General features: G+C 39.0%; 1 protein-coding gene across 5 annotated transcripts in view; it reads right to left on the bottom strand.

Annotated features, from left to right (window-relative positions):
- SEMA6C (semaphorin 6C) overlaps positions 1 to 24089 on the bottom strand; it is a 295200-nt gene that overhangs the window by 216154 nt on the left and 54957 nt on the right. For all 5 annotated transcript variants that reach the window (XM_069728756.1, XM_069728758.1, XM_069728757.1 and 2 more), the window contains exon 2: positions 22623 to 22679. The gene's annotated coding sequence lies outside the window, so the exon portion shown is untranslated. The remainder of the gene's footprint in view (positions 1 to 22622; positions 22680 to 24089) is intronic.

Genomic DNA, 24089 nt, shown 5'->3' with positions numbered 1-24089 from the left:
CATTACTGCCATATAGACTATACTTATATACCGCATTACTGCCATATAGAATATACTTATATATTGCATTACTGCCATATAGAATATACTTATATATTGCATTACTGCCATATAGAATATACTTATATATTGCATTACTGCCATATAGACTATACTTATATACCACATTACTGCCATATAGACTTTACTTATATACCGCATTACTGCCATATAGACTATACTTATATACCACATTACTGCCATACAGACTTTACTTATATACCGCATTACTGCCATATAGACTATACTTATATACCGCATTACTGCCATATAGACTTTACTTATATACCGCATTACTGCCATATAGACTATACTTATATACCGCATTACTGCCATATAGACTATACTTATATACCGCATTACTGCCATATAGACTGTAATTATATACCGCATTACTGCCATATAGAATATACTTATATATTGCATTACTGCCATATAGACTATACTTATATACCGCATTACTGCCATATAGAATATACTTATATATTGCATTACTGCCATATAGACTATACTTATATACCGCATTACTGCCATATAGAATATACTTATATATTGCATTACTGCCATATAGACTATACTTATATACCGCATTACTGCCATATAGACTTTACTTATATACCGCATTACTGCCATATAGAATATACTTATATATTGCATTACTGCCATATAGACTTTACTTATATACCGCATTACTGCCATATAGACTATACTTATATACCGCATTACTGCCATATAGACTTTACTTATATACCGCATTACTGCCATATAGACTATACTTATATACCGCATTACTGCCATATAGACTATACTTATATACCGCATTACTGCCATATAGACTGTACTTATATACCGCATTACTGCCATATAGACTGTACTTATATATTGCATTACTGCCATATAGACTTTACTTATATACCGCATTACTGCCATATAGAATATACTTATATACCGCATTACTGCCATATAGAATATACTTATATATTGCATTACTGCCATATAGACTATACTTATATACCGCATTACTGCCATATAGAATATACTTATATACCGCATTATTGCCATATAGAATATACTTATATATTGCATTACTGCCATATAGACTTTACTTATATACCGCATTACTGCCATATAGACTATACTTATATACCGCATTACTGCCATATAGACTTTACTTATATACCGCATTACTGCCATATAGACTTTACTTATATACCGCATTACTGCCATATAGACTATACTTATATACCGCATTACTGCCATATAGACTGTACTTATATACCGCATTACTGCCATATAGACTGTACTTATATATTGCATTACTGCCATATAGACTTTACTTATATACCGCATTACTGCCATATAGAATATACTTATATACTGCATTACTGCCATATAGACTGTACTTATATACCGCATTACTGCCATATAGAATATACTTATATACCGCATTACTGCCATATAGAATATACTTATATATTGCATTACTGCCATATAGACTATACTTATATACCGCATTACTGCCATATAGACTATACTTATATACCGCATTACTGCCATATAGACTTTACTTATATACCGCATTACTGCCATATAGAATATACTTATATACTGCATTACTGCCATATAGACTGTACTTATATACCGCATTACTGCCATATAGAATATACTTATATACCGCATTACTGCCATATAGAATATACTTATATATTGCATTACTGCCATATAGACTATACTTATATACCGCATTACTGCCATATAGAATATACTTATATACCGCATTACTGCCATATAGAATATACTTATATATTGCATTACTGCCATATAGACTTTACTTATATACCGCATTACTGCCATATAGACTATACTTATATACCGCATTACTGCCATATAGACTTTACTTATATACCGCATTACTGCCATATAGACTTTACTTATATACCGCATTACTGCCATATAGACTATACTTATATACCGCATTACTGCCCTATAGACTGTACTTATATACCGCATTACTGCCATATAGACTGTACTTATATATTGCATTACTGCCATATAGACTTTACTTATATACCGCATTACTGCCATATAGAATATACTTATATACTGCATTACTGCCATATAGACTGTACTTATATACCGCATTACTGCCATATAGACTATACTTATATACCGCATTACTGCCATATAGACTGTACTTATATACCGCATTACTGCCATATAGACTGTACTTATATATTGCATTACTGCCATATAGACTTTACTTATATACCGCATTACTGCCATATAGAATATACTTATATACTGCATTACTGCCATATAGACTGTACTTATATACCGCATTACTGCCATATAGACTATACTTATATACCGCATTACTGCCATATAGACTGTACTTATATACCGCATTACTGCCATATAGACTGTACTTATATATTGCATTACTGCCATATAGACTTTACTTATATACCGCATTACTGCCATATAGAATATACTTATATACTGCATTACTGCCATATAGACTGTACTTATATACCGCATTACTGCCATATAGACTGTACTTATATATTGCATTACTGCCATATAGACTTTACTTATATACCGCATTACTGCCATATAGACTATACTTATATACCGCATTACTGCCATATAGACTGTACTTATATACCGCATTACTGCCATATAGACTGTACTTATATATTGCATTACTGCCATATAGACTTTACTTATATACCGCATTACTGCCATATAGAATATACTTATATACTGCATTACTGCCATATAGACTGTACTTATATACCGCATTACTGCCATATAGAATATACTTATATATTGCATTACTGCCATATAGACTTTACTTATATACCGCATTACTGCCATATAGACTGTACTTATATACCGCATTACTGCCATATAGAATATACTTATATATTGCATTACTGCCATATAGACTATACTTATATACCGCATTACTGCCATATAGACTTTACTTATATACCGCATTACTGCCATAGACTATACTTATATACCGCATTACTGCCATATAGACTGTACTTATATACCGCATTACTGCCATATAGACTGTACTTATATACCGCATTACTGCCATATAGAATATACTTATATACTGCATTACTGCCATATAGACTGTACTTATATACCGCATTACTGCCATACAGACTGTACTTATATACCGCATTACTGCCATATAGACTGTACTTATATACCGCATTACTGCCATATAGACTATACTTATATACCGCATTACTGCCATATAGACTGTAATTATATACCGCATTACTGCCATATAGACTGTACTTATATACCGCATTACTGCCATATAGACTATACTTATATACCGCATTACTGCCATATAGACTATACTTATATACCGCATTACTGCCATATAGACTGTACTTATATATTGCATTACTGCCATATAGACTTTACTTATATACCGCATTACTGCCATATAGAATATACTTATATACTGCATTACTGCCATATAGACTGTACTTATATACCGCATTACTGCCATATAGAATATACTTATATATTGCATTACTGCCATATAGACTATACTTATATACCGCATTACTGCCATATAGAATATACTTATATACCGCATTACTGCCATATAGAATATACTTATATATTGCATTACTGCCATATAGACTTTACTTATATACCGCATTACTGCCATATAGACTATACTTATATACCGCATTACTGCCATATAGACTTTACTTATATACCGCATTACTGCCATATAGACTTTACTTATATACCGCATTACTGCCATATAGACTATACTTATATACCGCATTACTGCCATATAGACTGTACTTATATACCGCATTACTGCCATATAGACTGTACTTATATATTGCATTACTGCCATATAGACTTTACTTATATACCGCATTACTGCCATATAGAATATACTTATATACTGCATTACTGCCATATAGACTGTACTTATATACCGCATTACTGCCATATAGAATATACTTATATATTGCATTACTGCCATATAGACTTTACTTATATACCGCATTACTGCCATATAGACTGTACTTATATACCGCATTACTGCCATATAGAATATACTTATATATTGCATTACTGCCATATAGACTATACTTATATACCGCATTACTGCCATATAGACTATACTTATATACCGCATTACTGCCATATAGACTTTACTTATATACCGCATTACTGCCATAGACTATACTTATATACCGCATTACTGCCATATAGACTGTACTTATATACCGCATTACTGCCATATAGACTGTACTTATATACCGCATTACTGCCATATAGACTATACTTATATACCGCATTACTGCCATACAGAATATAGTTATATACTGCATTACTGCCATATAGACTGTACTTATATACCGCATTACTGCCATAAAGAATATACTTATATATTGCAGTACTGCCATATAGACTGTACTTATATACCGCATTACTGCCATATAGACTGTACTTATATACCGCATTACTGCCATATAGACTGTACTTATATGCTGCATTACTGCCATATAGACTATACTTATATACCGCATTACTGCCATATAGACTGTACTTATATGCTGCATTACTGCCATATAGACTGTACTTATATACCGCATTACTGCCATATAGACTGTACTTATATACTGCATTACTGCCACATAGAATATACTTATATACCGCATTACTGCCATATAGACTGTACTTATATACCGCATTACTGCCACATAGAATATACTTATATACCGCATTACTGCCATATAGACTGTACTTATATACCGCATTATTGCCATATAGAATATACTTATATACTGCATTACTGCCATATAGATTGTGGTGATGATCCCCTGTAGAAGGTACCGGTTGGCACAGCGGGTAGCGGTGGCGATGAGCATCGTCAAGGTCTTATGTGTGGCCGTGGGCTGCACGCGAGCAACTGATGCAAATGTAATGAGCTCACCAGACAAGGCTCATTGATCAGAAGCCTCAGCTAATTATCTGCCGGTAACGGAGCGTAATTCCGAATATAGACAGCACCCCGTCTCTCTGTAATCTGGGGAACCAGTACACTCCACGGCAATAGCTCATCAACTGTACACAAGTGGTGTATCTAAGATACATGTATTTCATTCTAGGCATTACTATCTATTAACTGCTCAGAGCAGGCTGCTCTCCTTTCATGGGTAATACAGACTCGTGTATCTAAGCCTCTCATGTGTGATACCCTTTGGTACTTCCTGGCTATGCTGCCCATAGTAGGCCACGGTCCTGTCATGTGTGATACTTTCTAGCATATCTAAGCCATTCATTTTTAATACCTATTCAGAATTTCCGGGCTCGGCTGTTCACAATAGGTCCCGCTACTGTCATGGCCGATACTGTCTGGTGTATCTAAGCCTCTCATTTACAGTACCTATTCGGTATGTCCCACCTTTGCTGTACATAACAGGTCCCAGTCTTGTCATGTGTGATACTGTCTGCTATATCTAAGCCTCTCATGGGTTATACAGTGCCTTGCGAAAGTATTCGGCTCCCTGGAACTTTTCAACCTTTTCCCACATATCATGCTTCAAACATAAAGATACCAAATGTAAATTTTTGGTGAAGAATCAACAAGGGGAACACAATTGTGAAGTTGAATGAAATTTATTGGTTATTTTAAATTTTTGTGACAATTCAAAAATTGAAAAGTGGGGCGTGCAATATTATTCGGCCCCTTTACTTTCAGTGCAGCAAACTCACTCCAGAAGTTCATTGTGGATCTCTGAATGATCCAATGTTGTCCTAAATGCCTAATGATGATAAATATAATCTACCTGTGTGTAATCAAGTCTCCGTATAAATGCCCCTGCTCTGTGATAGTCTCTGGGTTCTGTTTGAAGCACAGAGAGTATCATGAAGACCAAGGAACACAACAGGCAGGTCCGTGATACTGTTGTGGAGAAGTTTAAAGCCGGATTTGGATACCAAATGATTTCCAAAACTTTAAACATCCCAAGGAGCACTGTGCAAGCGATCATATTGAAATGGAAGGAGTATCATACCACTGCAAATCTACCAAGACCCGGCCGTCCCTCTAAACTTTCATCTCAAGCAAGGAGAAGACTGATCAGAGATGCAGCCAAGAGGCCCATGATCACTCTGGATGAACTGCACAGATCTACAGCTGAGGTGGGACAGTCTGTCCATAGGACAACAATCAGTCGTACACTGCACAAATCTGGACTTTATGAAAGAGTGGCAAGAAGAAAGCCATTTCTCAAAGATATCCATAAAAAGTGTTGTTTAAAGTTTGCAACAAGCCACCTGGGAGACACACCAAACATGTGGAAGAAGGTGCCCTGGTCAGATGAAACCAAAACAGAACTTTTTGGCAACAATGCCAAACGATATGTTTGGCATAAAGGCAGCACAGCTTATCACCGTGAAAACACCATCCCCACTGTCAAACATGGTGGTGGCAGCATCGTGGTTTGGGCCTCCTTTTCTTCCGCAGGGACAGGGAAGATGGTTAAAATTGATGGGAAGATGGATGGAGCCAAATACAGGACCATTCTTGAAGAAAACCTGTTGGTGTCTGCAAAAGACCTGAGACTGGGACGGAGATTTGTCTTCCAACAAGACAATGATCCCAAACATAAAGCAAAATCTACAATGGAATGGTTCACAAATAAACATATCCAGCTGTTAGAATGGCCAAGTCAAAGTCCAGACCTCAATCCAATCGAGAATCTGTGGAAAGAGCTGAAAACTGCTGTTCACAAACGATCTCCATCAAACCTCACTGAGCTCGAGCTGTTTGCCAAGGAAGAATGGGCAAGAATTTCAGTCTATCGATGTACAAAACTGATAGAGACATACCCCAAGCGACTTGTAATCGCAGCAAAAGGTGGCGCAGCAAAGTATTAAGTAAAAGGGGCCGAATAATATTGCACACCCCACTTTTCAGTTTTTGATTTTTCACAAAAATGTAAAATAACCAATAAATTTGGTTCAACTTCACAATTGTGTTCCACTTGTTGTTGATTCTTCACCAAAAATTTACATTTGGTATCTTTATGGTTGAAGCATGATATTTGGGAAAAGGTTGAAAAAGTCCAGGAGGCCGAATACTTTCGCAAGGCACTGTACCTTCTTGGTATTTCCCAACTCTGCTACGCACAATAGGCCGCGGTCCTGTCATGTGTGATACGGTCTGGTATCTAAACTTCTAATCTGTGATACCGTCTCAGTATTTACCGTCTCTGTTGCACACAACAAGCTCTGGCTCCTGTCATGTGTGATACTATCTGGTGTATCTAAGCCTCTCATGCGCGATACCTTCTAGGTATTTCCCGGCTCTGCTACACACAATAGGCCCTGCTACCGTCATCCTCCGCTCCTGACTCCCACTCAGCGCTGTCAGCCTCCAGATTAGATTATTAATAATTCAGGGCCGTCCCCTATTTTCGTCAGAAACTGAAAGAGCAGAGGAGATTGGATTTCTCGGTGTCACCTCTCCCCGTGGTCAGGGCACCGGCTGATGAGCCCATTCACAAATCACATGTCATAACGGAGGCCTGAACGTAAAACGCAATCTAATTCTTCCTTTTGTAATCACTTAATATCTCGCTCCTTTCACTTATTTCATCATTTCATTAACGTTTGGAGATATTTTCCCCGGAGCTGTAATCATGATATCTCCTCTCCCACCATAATAATATAACCCCCTGCTTTGTGCTTTCTCTCACTTCTGATTGGCATGTCAGGTGAATTAATCAGGGAAAATTATATCAGTGGTCATGTTCACATGGACATAATAAAGAAAATATGGCTGGGATTAACTGGGCATGCTCATCCTGGGCTTCTTGGTTCATGAATGCTAGAGATGCAGTGAAGACTGACAGTAACCATTTGGATCAATAATTGGGAAGGGAATGACCAGCAACAATGGAAATATTCACTTTTTGTCCATAACTTTGAAAGCCATCAAGTCCTAAATTTCTATTATTCGAATATCCTGAGGATGACGTTCTAAACAGTACCTGAAGGGTTAATTAAAATGTTTGTTTTTTTAAAGGGCAAGCATCACATTAACGAATGTCCCCTACTGTCAGATATTAAGAGTGCCACGCAATATCTTTCCTATGGATGGGATTGGAAGACAGAGGCTGGAGGGGCTGGATGAGATATCTGGATGTTCCTAAATGGCCGTGAAGTCAATAAGAGCGATTATTCAATTTTTCTGGAACCACAGGGACTCGTCTCCAAGTTTCAGGAATATATTATGCATCAAGCTGGTTCAGCGTGATTGTCGCTCTGATTGGGGAGATCATGTGATCAGGTGGGTCACAGATGGCGGCCTCTCCAGAGGGCGGCCATGAGAGCTCCAGATTTATGGTGCCAGGCATGGAGTTAATGCTGCGTTTTTCTACATATGTTTTTCCCTGGCACAGTAGTAAATAAAGGCGGTGATTGATGGCATGTACCCCGCCAGGATCTCTTGTCTGAGGAGCATAGTGATGAGCCAGCGATAGAAGAAAACTCTCCTCCTTCCTAGGATCGATATTTCATCTTGTAACAGCCAAGTGAAAAAAATCTTAACTGACCTGAGCCAGTTTCAGGTGTTTGTGCTGTTAATTATAATAGAAAATTATGGATATGGGTTATCTTTGGAGACTTCCCTTCACAGATGGTGGATAATGCGGGCTCTGAGTCGGGTTCATCTCGCTGACAATCTGTGTGATTTCTCAATAATCATATAACAGGGATCTTTTAGTCTCACGCTAAAACAAGACCAGAATTACTCACTTTTAGGTGGAGTTCACATATCTCCACCCACTTTCAGACAGTCCTGGGAAATTTTAGAGGGGTAGTCATGGGCGAGTTGTTGCTCTATGTCGCCCTGGCACTTTACAGAAAATTAAGAGTTCCTAATTAAATGTGCTGTGATCACTTGCAGGCCACAGGCCTAAGCTGTCTCCAAGTCTTTAGTTTCAGGAGCCGCCACACATGGATCAGAGGATACCCAGTTTGTTTCATCAAAAAGAACTTAACTCACCAGTCCGTGTACAGAATTTTGCAACAGTTTCCTTTCCTCGCATCCAAAGCATATTAAACCTCCACATTTTCCTTCCTTTCCACCTGTACTATCCCTGCCGACCCTGATTCTGTCAGTCCCAGGGATTCCCAGTCCTGCAGTACACCCGAGGTCCACTACGTCTCCCACATGCGTCTCCACATCAATCGTCCTCTGTGCGCCATAGCACTAGAATTGAGCCTTGAGTTCCAGACGTTCCAGGAGTATATTTGCCCAGGGAATAATAGTAAGTCCTCGTACTGCCCAGAACATTGTGTACTTTACATGCCGTCAGCTCTTGCAATTCACAAAATATCACATAACTACACAACGTATAAAGAAAACCGCAGGACATAGTTTAGACGACAATACCACGCCGATTGGTGCATTCAGGGACAGGAACGCGGTAGCCATTGTCCCCCACCCTTACACTGTCTTCTCCTGTCTTGTTTTATCCTTCACTTCCCTCCATTCCTCTCCTTCCCTCACCCTCCAGAGTCCTATTTTATTGCTTGTTTTATTATACGGTTGATGTTTCTCATTGTCCGGCTGTCTGGATCTAGAAGACCATAATAATCTGGGAAGACACAGACATATACGACGCCTCCTCTCTCACATAAGAGGGGATTCACTTGGTAGATTTAATCAAAGCCTTGACACTTTCCATCAGCTTCTTGTGACAAGATCTAAACATAGAACTGGCCTGGAGGACCCAGCTTTATGGTCACGTGAGATGCCGAGCAGCGCCGCTCGGTATAAAGCGCTAACAGAGACCAACTAATTATCTGTACTAAATGGCGCTGTCAAGTTCATGCTCATATATGATATAGACAATATATCACAATACATCACCACCAGGACAAAACAATCCAGTCATCCTATATTACTGTGTAACCAAAGCTTAGCATGGCTTCTCTGCCAATCAAAAGAGTACCATATAGTACCCAACTAAATACTACCACTATACAGTACATCTACAATACAGCATTACAGTACCAACATAATACTAACAAATGATGCCTTTATAATAGAACCATATAACATCTACATAATGCTTCTATAAAGTGCTTACATAATACTCCCAAATACTCTCATCATAGTGCCATAAACTGTTTACATAATGCTGCCATACACTTCCAATATAATACTGCCAAATAATGTTTTTATAATATTACCATATGTCCACGTAATACTTCAATAACATGTCTGCATTATATTGCCATAATAATACTATTATAATACTGACGTACAATGCTTACAGTTCCAAAAAAGCGCACATAATACCACCATACATAGTCTACAAAACACTGCGATCAAATGACTACAAAGCAATACCATTTTATAGTTTAATAACAGTGCCATATAATGCCTCCATAAAACTGGTCTACATTGTGGCCATAATAGTGACACAATGCCTAAAAAAAAGCCCATATAATACCAACATACGGAGCATATACATATACAGTGCCTTGCGAAAGTATTCGGCTCCCTGGAACTTTTCAACCTTTTCCCACATATCATGCTTCAAACATAAAGATAAATGTAAATTTTTGGTGAAGAATCAACAAGTGGAACACAATTGTGAAGTTGAATGAAATTTATTGGTTATTTTACATTTTTGTGGAAATTCAAAAACTGAAAAGTTGGGCGTGTAATATTATTCGGCCCCTTTAACTTAATACTTCGTTGCGCCACCTTTTGCTGCGATTACAGCTACAAGTCACTTGGGGTATGTCTCTATCAGATTTGTACATCGAGAGACTGAAATTCTTGCCCATTCTTCCTTGGCAAACAGCTCGAGCTCAGTGAGGTCTGATGGAGATCATTTGTGAACAGCAGTTTTCAGCTCTTTCCACAGATTCTCGATTGGATTGAGGTCTGGACTTTGACTTGGCCATTCTAACACCTGGATACGTTTATTTGTGAACCATTCCATTGTAGATTTTGCTTTATGTTTAGGATCATTGTCTTGTTGATAATACTACCATACATTGCCTAATAATAGTAGTGCCATACACTACCTAAAGGATACGACTGCCATACAATACCAGGATAGCACCGCCATAAATTACCTATTTAATACTCTTATACAATGCCTACGTTGGAGATCCTAGGCCTGATGCCTCTTTTACATTTGCTTTAATCTTTTTCTTCTCATACAGTTTTGTTTTATTAGTGCAGATGAGGTCGGCTTTTACTATGAAAAAGATGTTCATCACGAAGCTCCACAGTGAGCGTCGCTCACACTTAACATAGGACCTCCTGCCACCACCTCAGTCTTCTCCTTCTCGAGGCTATAAAAAGCCCTCATTAAAAGTGACTTGTGCTTTTATCGAATTCTTTGCATCTCCTCAAACGTCTTTTCTTGCCTTGTTTAATCCCAGCCTGACAGTTTATGGTACTCAGCACGGTGCTGCACAGCACCTACACTCCTGTCATCCTTCCTGACTATCACTGAGCACAGTACCACTGCCTCATACAGAGGGTCAGGACCATCCACAGTGAAACCAAACAATGGAGTAGGCCCTAATATGGCCTCCTAATGAGTCTCGCTGAACACTCCCAGACACCACTGGTATCATCACTGGGGCGGTAATCACAGAGGTAGAGATTGAGCTTAACAAGATCCATTTATTCGTATCCTAAATGTCCTTCCCAGCATACCTCAGCGACGAACGCGGTGTGCAGGTCATAACCGGTCTACACTACAATGGCTTTTATCCTGTCCTCATTGTTGTCCCCTGCTGAGTACTGTGTTGTACTGTACTGTAGATAACAAATATAATACTGCCCCTATACACAAGAATATAACTACTATAATACTGTCCCTATATACAAGAACATAACTACTATAATACTGCTCCCCATGTACACAAATGTAACTACTATAATACTGCTCCCTATGTACAAGAATATAACTACTATAATACTGCCCCTATGTACAACAATATAACTAATATAATACTGCTCCTATGTACAAGAATATAACTACTATAATACTGCTCCTATGTACAAGAATATAACTACTATAATACCGCTCCTATGTACAAGAATATAACTACTATAATACTGCTCCTATGAGCAAGAATAAAACTACTATAATGCTGCCCCTATGTACAACAATATAACTACTATAATACTGTCCCCTATGAACAAGAATATAACTACTATAATACTGCTCCTAGATGTACAAAAATATAACTACTATAATACTGCTCCAATGTACAAGAATACAATAATACTGCTCCTACGTACAAGAATACAATAATACTGCTCCTATGTACAAAAGTATGACTACTATAATACTGCCTCCTATGTACAAGAATATAACTAATATAATACTGCTCCTATGTACAAGAATATAACTATTATAATACTACCCATATGTACAAGAATATAACTACTATAATACTGTCCCTGTACAAGAATATAACTACTATAATACAGCTCCAATGTACAACATATAACTACTATAAGACTGCCCCTATGTAGAAGAATATAACTACTATAATACTGTCCCTATGTACAAGAATATAGCTACTATAATACTGTCCCTATGTACAAGAAGAGAATTACTATAATACTGTCCCCTATATACAAGAATATAACTACTATAACACTGCCTCTATGTACAAGAATATACCTACTATAATACTGCCCCTATGTACAAGAATATACCTACTATAATACTGCTCCTATGTACAAGAATATACCTACTATAATACTGCTCCTATGTACAAGAATATAATTACTATAATAATTTGTCCTTTTACTTGCACAGTCCCTGCTTTGATTACCTTGTCCATGAATTTATATTGGAAATAAAGGACTAAGGTTTCTTTGTCACATTACGGAAGTGTTGCTGCTTTCTTCTTCCTTTGGATTTATCTACATGTTTTATTTCTGGCAAGCACCCTCCACCAAGTGACTCCACTCCCACAATGTGCCGATGATTCAGAGTGTACCCCTCCATACCAGTAAATAACTCATTACATTTAATCTCAGTGCCATTCATATTTTTTCTTCTTTCTGGATTACTATAATACTGCCTCCTATGTACAAGAATATAACTACTATAATACTGCCCCTATGTACAAGGATATAACTACTATAATACTGCTCCTATGTACAAGAATATAACTACTATAATACTGCTCCTATGTACAAGAATAATAATAATAATAATCTTTATTTTTATATAGCGCTAACATATACCGCAGCGCTTTACAGTTTTGCACACATTATCATTGCTGCCCCCGATGGGGCTCACAATCTAGAATCCCTATCAGTATGTCTTTGGAATATAACTACTATAATACTGCCCCTATGTACAAGAATATAACTACTATAATACTGCCCCTATGTACAACAATATAACGACTATAATCCTGCCCCATGTGCAAGAATATAACTACTGTAATACTGCCCCCTATGTACAAGAATATAACTACTATAATACTGCCCCCTATGTACAAGAATATAACTACTATAATACTGCTCTTATGTACAAGAATATACAATGTCTACAAGTAGTATTCAACCCCCTGCAGATTTAGCAGGTTTAATAAGATGCAAATAAGTTAGAGCCTTCAAACTTCAAACAAGAGCAGGATTTATTAACAGATGCATAAATCTTACAAACCAAAAAGTTTTGTTGCTCAGTTAAATTTTTATAAATTTTAAACATAAAAGTGTGGGTCAATTATTATTCAACCCCTAGGTTTAATATTTTGTGGAATAACCTTTGTTTGCAATTACAGCTAATAATCGTCTTTTATAAGACCTGATCAGGCCGGCACAGGTCTCTGGAGTTATCTTGGCCCACTCCTCCATGCAGATCTTCTCCAAGTTATCTAGGTTCTTTGGGTGTCTCATGTGGACTTTAATCTTGAGCTCCTTCCACAAGTTTTCAATTGGGTTAAGGTCGGGAGACTGACTAGGCCACTGCAACACCTTGATTTTTTGCCTCTTGAACCAGGCCATGGTTTTCTTGGCTGTGTGCTTTGGGTCGTTGTCTTGTTGGAAGATGAAATGACGACCCATCTTAAGATCCTTGATGGAGGAGCGGAGGTTCTTGGCCAAAATCTCCAGGTAGGCCGTACTATCCATCTTCCCATGGATGCGGACCAGATGGCCAGGCCCCTTGGCTGAGAAACAGCCCCACAACATGATGCTGCCACCACCATGCTTGACTGTAGGGATGGTATTCTTGGGGGTCGTATGCAGTGCCATCCAGTCTCCAAACGTCACGTGTGTGGTTTGCACCAAAGATCTCGATCTTGGTCTCATCAGACCAGAGAACCTTGAACCAGTCAGTCTCAGAGTCCTCCAAGTGATCATGAGCAAACTGTAGACGAGCCTTGACATGACGCTTTGAAAGTAAAGGTACCTTACGGGCTCGTCTGGAACGGAGACCATTGCGGTGGAGTACGTTACTTATGGTATTGACTGAAACCAATGTCCCCACTGCCATGAGATCTTCCCGGAGCTCCTTCCTTGTTGTCCTTGGGTTAGCCTTGACTCTTCGGACAAGCCTGGCCTCGGCACGGGAGGAAACTTTCAAAGGCTGTCCAGGCCGTGGAAGGCTAACAGTAGTTCCATAAGCCTTCCACTTCCGGATGATGCTCCCAACAGTGGAGACAGGTAGGCCCAACTCCTTGGAAAGGGTTTTGTACCCCTTGCCAGCCTTGTGACCCTCCACGATCTTGTCTCTGATGGCCTTGGAATGCTCCTTTGTCTTTCCCATGTTGACCATGTATGAGTGCTGTTCACAAGTTTGGGGAGGGTCTTAAATAGTCAGAAAAGGCTGGAAAAAGAGATAATTATTCCAAACATGTGAAGCTCATTGTTCTTTGTGCCTGAACTACTTCTTAATACTTTAGGGGAACCAAACAGAATTCTGGTGGGTTGAGGGGTTGAATAATAAATGACCCTCTGAAAAGACTTTTCACAATTAAAAAAATAAATAAATAAACAAAGAAATAACATTCTTTTTTGCTGCAGTGCATTTCACACTTCCAGGCTGATCTACAGTCCAAATGTCACAATGCCAAGTTAATTCCAAATGTGTAAACCTGCTAAATCTGCAGGGGGTTGAATACTACTTGTAGGCACTGTAACTGCTATAATACTGCTCCTATGTACAAGAATATAACAATATAATACTGTCCCTATGTACAAGAATATAACTACTATAATACTGCTCCTATGTACAAGAATATAACTACTATAATCCTGCTCCTATGTACAAGAATATAACTACTATAATACAGCCCCTATGTACAAGAATATAACTACTATAATACTGCTCCCTATGTACAAGAATATAACTACTATAATACTGCTCTTATGTACAAGAATATAACTGCTATAATACTGCTCCTATGTACAAGAATATAACTACTATAATACTGCTCCTATGTACAAGAACATAACTACTATAATACTGCTCCTATGTACAAGAATATAACTACTATAATACAGCCCCTATGTACAAGAATATAACTACTATAATACTGCTCCCTATGTACAAGAATATAACTACTATAATACTGCTCCTATGTACAAGAATATAACTACTATAATACTGCCCCTATGTACAGGAATATGACTACTATATTACTGCTCCTATGTACAAGAATATAACTACTATAATACTGCCCCTATATGCAAGAATATAACTACTATAATACTGCTCCTATGTACAGGAATATGACTACTATATTACTGCCACTATGTACAAGAATATAACTACTATATTACTGCCCCTATGTACAAGAATATAACTACTTTAATACTGCCCCTATGTGCAAGAATATAACTACTATAATACTGCTCCTATGTACAAGAATATAACTACTATATTACTGCCACTATGTACAAAAATATAACTACTATATTACTGCCCCTATGTACAAGAATATAACTATTAATATTCTTGCACATAGGGGCAGTAATATAGTAGTCATATTCCTGTACAAAGGGGCAGAATTATAGTAGTTATATTCTTGCACATAGGGGCAGTATTAAACTACTATAATATTGCCCTCTATGTACAAGAATATAACTACTATAATACTGCCCCTATGTACAAGACTATAACTACTATAATACTGCCCCTATGTACAAGAATATAACTACTATAATACTGCCCTCTATGTACAAGAATATAACTACTATATTACTGCCCCTATGTACAAGAATATAACTACTATATTATTGCCCCTATGTACAAGACTATAACTACTATAATACTGCCCCTATGTACAAGACTATAACTACTATAATACTGCCCCTATGTACAAGAATATAACTACTATAATACTGCTCCTATGTACAAGAATATAGCTACTATTATACTGCTCCCGATGTACAAGAATATAACTACTATAATACTGCTCCTATGTACAAGAATATAACTACTATAATACTGCCCCTATGTACAAGAATATAACTACTATAATACTGCCCCTATGTACAAGAATATAACTACTATAATACTGTACCCTATGTACAAGAATATAACTACTATAATACTGCCCCTATGTGCAAGAATATAACTACTATAATACTGCCCCTATGTACAAGGATATAGCTACTATAATACTGCTCCCTATGTACAAGAATATAACTACTATAATACTGCTCCTATGTACAAGAATATAACTACTATAATACTGCCCCTATGTACAAGAATATAACTACTATAATACTGCCCCTATGTACAAGAATATAACTACTATAATACTGTACCCTATGTACAAGAATATAACTACTATAATACTGCCCCTATGTACAAGGATATAGCTACTATAATACTGCCCTTTATGTACAAGGATATAGCTACTATAATACTGACCTCATGTATACTACATATAGTGCATCACTGTCACTTATATTCGCAGTCTCCCATAGGTTACATAAGACTATCCTCTGGGGTCTCTGTATACTATATTGTGTGCTGTATCTGACCCTGTCAAAAATGGGTCATGTATTCTAATCCTGGATGGTTGTGACAGGAAGATAAATTGATGTTGGGTTAGTCATGCTTTTAAGACAGGGAGACATTAGGTCATTAATGTGGGCGTTAAAGGGCTATCTGAGCCCCACAAAGGGGCATTGGATTGGGTTGTATTTATGTGTATGTCCATGTATATCTTCGGTGTTGTAGTATTTTTGTGCAGGTTGATTATACATCTAATGATGTAGAGGCTGGCATGCACAATGTTTATGGAGGAGGGGGGCATTGCTAGAAGGCACAGAGCATCGTGGGAAACTACACAATTGCCAGTTTCCTTATCCTTGTCTTATCAGGGATACCTTGCATCTGGCACTTGTGAGCTTGGGACTAGGACAGAATTAGATGGTTGTGTCTGCTTTAGCTGCTTATCACCTCCCGTCTGTCTCCTTGGCTTTGGATGTTTATGCATGGAGTCCAGGATGCCAGGGATCCTATAATGTCAAAGTGTGTGTTCTGTCATGTATTGTCCTGATAGTCTTTGTCTTCCAGTATAACGGAAGCCTGGAGTGTAAATGTATAGGCGGTGCCCGTTGTCCACCACTCTTAAGAGTTAATGCAGACAGTGAAGACATGTAATAAAATCGATCAGATGTGAGATAATTATCCAGTAACAGAACTAAAGTCACTTACTAATGATCTTAAAATAATAAATGTACAATAATCCATTACAACGCAATATGGCACTGTAGAGATGACAGCTTGTATATCTCTACTCCTTATGCTATTCACATTGTCACAGACAAGAAAAATAAGTGACTGCCATGTGCACAGAATGCAAAGGATTTCAGCCATTGTGCTGTGATATTATCATAGGTTGGAAGCAAGCGACAGCAATTTTAACAATTGAGCTCTGATTAACATAGGTAAGAATCACGAGACAGTAATCTGCACAGAATATACAGTATTGTAGCTGTGTGCTCTTGGATTATCATAGGTAGGAAGCAAGTGAATACAGAGTACTGAAACCCTGGTGCTCTGTGTTCATTATAGGGAAGGAGAAAGTGGCTGTAACTGACTAAAACAGTATTGCGGGTCAGGTGGTCTTTTATTATCATAGATAAGGGGATCTGCGGTTATCATTGGTCAGGAGCAAGTGACAGTAATTATGCACAAAATACGTAAGCATTGTAGCCATTGTACTGTCTGATTATTATTTTAGGTAAGCAGCAAGAGATCATGTACCCAGAATATATAGTATTGCAGTGCCAGTGCTTTTTTATTATGATAGGTAAGGTGCAAGGGACAGAAATATGTACAGATTACACAATATTATAGCCATTGTATTATTATCTGATAAACATAAGTAAAAATTGACAGTAACGGTCACTGAATATATGGTATTGCAGTCCTGGTGTGTAGGTAAGTAGCAAGTGACAGTAACGTACACAGTTCACAATATTATAGCCTTGGTGCACTATGATGATAAGTAAGGAGCAATTGACAGTAGCACAAAATTTACAGTATTGTGCTCGCTGATTATAATATGTAAGAAACAAGGAACAGAAATAGATATAGAGTACACCGTTTTATGGACTTGAATTCTGTAATATAGGCAAGCAGCAAATAACAGCAATCAGCACAGAATATACAGTATTGTGGTTCTGGTGCTCTCTGATTACCATAGATAAGGAGCAAGTGTCTGCTTTGTAGTGTGATGGCCTGGCAATCTCTATTATCGATAAGAAGCAAGCAGTGGTAACAGACAGAGAATGCAAAGTATTGTAACCCTGTTGCACCTAATTATCATAGCCAGGTAAAAGAATCAAATGACAGTAAAGGTACCTTCACACATAACGATATCGTTAACGATATCGTTGCTTTTGGTGACGTTGCAACGATATCGTTAAGGAAATCGCTATGTGTGACAGCGACCAACGATCAGGCCCCTGCTGGGCCATCGTTGGTCGCTGAACAAAGTCCAGAACTTTATTTCGTCGCTGGACTCCTGCTGACATCGCTGGATCGGCGTGTGTGACACCGATCCAGCGATGTCTTCACTGGTAACCAGGGTAAACATCGGGTAACTAAGCGCAGGGCCGCGCTTAGTAACCCGATGTTTACCCTGGTTACCATCCTAAAAGTAAAAAAAAACAAACACTACATACTTACCTACAGCCGTCTGTCCTCCAGCGCTGTGCTCTGCACTCCTCCTGTACTGGCTGTGAGCACAGCGGCCGGAAAGCAGAGCGGTGACGTCACCGCTCTGCTTTCCGGCTGACCGACGCTCACAGCCAGTACAGGAGGAGTGCAGAGCACAGCGCCGGGGACAGACAGCGGTAGGTAAGTATGTAGTGTTTGTTTTTTTTACTTTTAGGATGGTAACCAGGGTAAACATCGGGTTACTAAGCGCGGCCCTGCGCTTAGTTACCCGATGTTTACCCTGGTTACCAGTGAAGACATCGCTGGATCGGTGTCACACACGCCGATCCAGCGATGTCCACGGGAGATCCAGCGACGAAATAAAGTTCTGGACTTTGTTCAGCGACCAACGATGGCCCAGCAGGGGCCTGATCGTTGGTCGCTGTCACACATAACGATTTCCTTAACGATATCGTTGCAACGTCACCAAAAGCAACGATATCGTTAACGATATCGTTATGTGTGAAGGTACCTTAAGAAGCAAGTGACAGTAGTGTGCACAGAACACACATAGGTAAAAAGCAAGTGACAGTAATAGCCACAGAATAACAGTATGGTAGCTTGGTAATCTCTAATCATTATAAGTAGGAAGCAAGTGACAGTAGTGTGCACAGAACTCACAAAGGTAAAAAGCAAGTGACAGTAATAGACACAGAATAGACAACATAGTAGCTTGAAATTTCTAATTATTATTATTGGTAAGAAGCAAGTGACAGTAATATGCACAGGATTCACAGCATTGTACCCCTAATGGTACCTGATTATTATAGGCAATAGGGTTACCTGCTCGTTATCCTTACTGCATTTTGCCGAGATGTCCCAAAAAAGGTAATAGAATTATGTGCTCCACAGGGGGCAGTAATTATAAGTACAATTGTCCATCATATATTGCACACAGCAGTACAATACTGTTTGTTACAATTACACCTTGCCTACTGTACTGCGGCTAAGGAGGGGTCACGCTCCTAATCCCTTCTGGGGCCAGCGGCTCATTAATCCCAGTTATGTTCTTCCAGTTAACAGCTCCAGATTAGCTGGAGACCAGATCTCGGTGCTGGGAAACGGCTTACCACCTTCTGCCCGTTCATTGCCCTGCACACAACAGCATTAGCCAGATTAATACATCACATGCCCCACCACCCACACTAATCCTCTGGTGACCCGCTTGCCCCAGCCAGATAGGAGAAGAATTTACATTGCCTTGATTCTGTTTCTTGACCCTCAAAGATGACCCACATAGGCTCATCCCAGATTAAGCGCACAGACAAAGTGCTTAAATTAACCGCAGGTAAACTACCTTGGGAGTAAAGTAGAGCAAGCTGTCCAGTAGCACGCCGCTGTCCACTCTGAGCTGTCCGGTAGCACGCAGCTGACTACTCTGAGCTGTCCGCTAGCACGCCACTGTCCACTCTGAGCTGTCCGGTAGCACACAGCTGACTACTCTGAGCTGTCCGGTAGCACGCAGCTGACTACTCTGAGCTGTCTGGTAGCACGCCACTGTCCACTCTGAGCTGTCCGGTAGCACGCAGCTGACTACTCTGAGCTGTCCGGTAGCACGCCGCTGTCCACTCTGAGCTGTCCGGTAGCACGCCGCTGTCCACTCTGAGCTGTCCGGTAACATGCCGCTGTCCACTCTGAGCTGTCCGGTAGCATGCCGCTGACTACTCTGAGCTGTCCAGCAGCACGCCGCTGTCCACTCTGAGATGTCTGGTAGCACACCGCTGTCCACTCTGAGCTGTCCGGTAGCACGCCGCTGACTACTCTGAGCTGTCCGGTAGCACGCAGCTGACTACTCTGAGCTGTCCGGTAGCACGCCGCTGTCCACTCTGAGCTGTCCGGTAGCACGCCGCTGTCCACTCTGAGCTGTCCGGTAGCATGCTGCTGTCCACTCTGAGCTGTCTGGTAGCACGCCGCTGTCCACTCTGAGCTGTCCGGTAGGACGCCACTGTCCACTCTGAGCTGTCCAGTGAGTTCCTCACATTGTCTTCACGACATGGAGGGGAAAGGTGGTCACCACTGAATTCTATTTTTGATCCTACAGAGAAACCATATTGTAAGCCACAACGAGTATGAAAGATAGAACGGCACTAGAGCAATACGAATTCCAATGAGCAGGACTAATAGTGGACAGCTGGATGTCAGGCGTCAACAAAAGCTAAGGGTTTTTCGGTGCTCTGCATAGAAATATCAAGCAAAAGTCCAAGTGCATTCGAAAAGAGGAAAAATATGCGGCACTCACCCCAAGATAGCAGTGAAGATCGTGAACTTTATTGGAGGAGATAAATGAAATACATCCGTCAGGACATCAGGTATACAGGAGGGTGCGGTACTCCGCCCTCCAATACCGCACCCTCCTGTACACAACAGCATTAGCCAGATTAATACATCACATGCCCCACCACCCACACTAATCCTCTGGTGACCCGCTTGCCCCAGCCAGATAGGAGAAGAATTTACATTGCCTTGATTCTGTTTCTTGACCCTCAAAGATGACCCACATAGGCTCATCCCAGATTAAGCGCACAGACAAAGTGCTTAAATTAACCGCAGGTAAACTACCTTGGGAGTAAAGTTATTGGATTATTGGAAAAATCTGTGTTTTGTGCATTATTAGAGAAGCCGAGGAACCCAAACCCGGGCAGCTGACCTTTGCGGCCGGCGCATCACTTCTTGCTATGCTGCCTCATTTGTCTTTCTCTATCAAGGAGAAATTCCTTAGTCAGACATGTTGGAAACACTGGATCTGCTAAAACCATCCCCACCGGATGGGGTCACCCACATTTACACATTTATAGCTCACCTTCAAAGAATTTTGCTTGATACATATACTTCCAATTTTTGACATGTGCTGTTTATGTAGTGTACGGCCACCCAGACACATAAGCAGATATATATATATATATATATACACTTATTTTTTTCATTTATTCATTCATTGACAGCAAACAGAACTATTGAATAAAGGTAAGGAAATTAAAGGAGACTATAATAATCGTGAGATCTGACCCATAGGACCTCTACAGATGAACTGATTAAAACAGCTTTGATGACTAAGGTCGTCCTCTTCATGGTTCATTCATGAACAGCGCCATATTCAGAGGTGACTGTGTCAGGTACTGCAGTTACGTACCATTCAGGAAGCATAGGAATAGATTAGAGCTGCAGATGGTGATGTGTTTTATGGGACTCACTTTGACTGGGTTAACCATAAATTGCCTATAAACAGCCCTGGTGGTGACATCTGGCAAGTAAATGGCTGTCATACTGCAGCAGCTCCACCAGACTGTAAACTAGGCAAGACACATAACGCAGACAGGTTACAGATACTCAGAGCCTTACCGCAGTGCCGCTTCGGGATCACAGAAGGGCCCTTCAACTTCAATGGCGACTGTAAATCTGAAATGTAAGAGAAAAGATTGTAAGAGAACGACAGCAAATCCCGAAATCAACAGCTAAGAGCCCAACCCCATTCCAACCACATGTAAAGAAATGAGTTCTAATCAGTCCCAAAGGGGGCAGTATTATAGTAGTTATATTCTTGTACATAGGGGCAGTATAGTAGTAGTTATATTCTTGTACATAGGGGCAGTATTATAGTAGTTATATTCTTGTACATAGGGAGCAATATTATAGTAGTTATATTCTTGTACATAGGAGCAGTATTATAGTAGTTATATTCTTGTACATAGGAGCAGTATTATAGTAGTTATATTCTTGTACATAGGGGCAGTATTATAGTAGTTATATTCTTGTATATAGGGGGCAGTATTATAGTAGTTATATTCTTGAACATAGGGGCAGTATTATAGTAGTTATATTCTTGTACATAGGGGCAGTATTATAGTAGTTATATTCTTGTACATAGGGGCAGTATTATAGTAGTTATATTCTTGAACATAGGGGCAGTATTATAGTAGTTATATTCTTGTACATAGGGGCAGTATTATAGTAGTTATATTTTTGTACATAGGGGCAGTATTATAGTAGTTATATTCTTGTACATAGGGAGCAGTATTATAGTAGTTATATTCTTGTACATAGGGGCAGTATTATAGTAGTTATATAGGAGCAGTATTATAGTAGTTATATTCTTGTACATAGGGGCAGTATTATAGTAGTTATATAGGAGCAGTATTATAGTAGTTATATTCTTGTACATAGGGGCAGTATTATAGTAGTTATATTCTTGTACATATGAGGTAGTATTATAGTAGTTATATAGGAGCAGTATTATAGTAGTTATATTCTTGTACATAGGGGCAGTATTATAGTAGTTATATTCTTGTACATATGAGGTAGTATTATAGTAGTTATATAGGAGCAGTATTATAGTAGTTATATTCTTGTACATAGGGGCAGTATTATAGTAGTTATATTCTTGAACATAGGGGCAGTATTATAGCAGTTATATTCTTGTACATAGGGGCAGTATTATAGTAGTTATATTCTTGTACATAGGGAGCAGTATTATAGTAGTTATATTCTTGTACATAGGGGCAGTATTATAGTAGTTATATTCTTGTACATATGAGGTAGTATTATAGTAATTATATAGGAGCAGTATTATAGTAGTTATATTCTTGTACATAGGGGCAGTATTATAGTAGTTATATTCTTGTACATAGGGGCAGTATTATAGTAGTTATATTCTTGTACATAGAAGCAGTATTATAGTAGTTATATTCTTGTACATAGGGGTAGTATTATAGTAGTTATATTCTGGTACATAGAGGGCAGTATTATAGTAGTTATATTCTGGTACATAGAGGGCAGTGTTATAGTACCGTAGTTAAATTCTTGTACATA

The sequence above is a fragment of the Ranitomeya imitator genome, chromosome 1 (genome assembly GCF_032444005.1).
Source record: "Ranitomeya imitator isolate aRanImi1 chromosome 1, aRanImi1.pri, whole genome shotgun sequence".
Taxonomy (NCBI): domain Eukaryota; kingdom Metazoa; phylum Chordata; class Amphibia; order Anura; family Dendrobatidae; genus Ranitomeya; species Ranitomeya imitator.
Note: the sequence above shows the minus strand (reverse complement) of the source record. Positions and strands in the feature narration are given on the sequence as shown.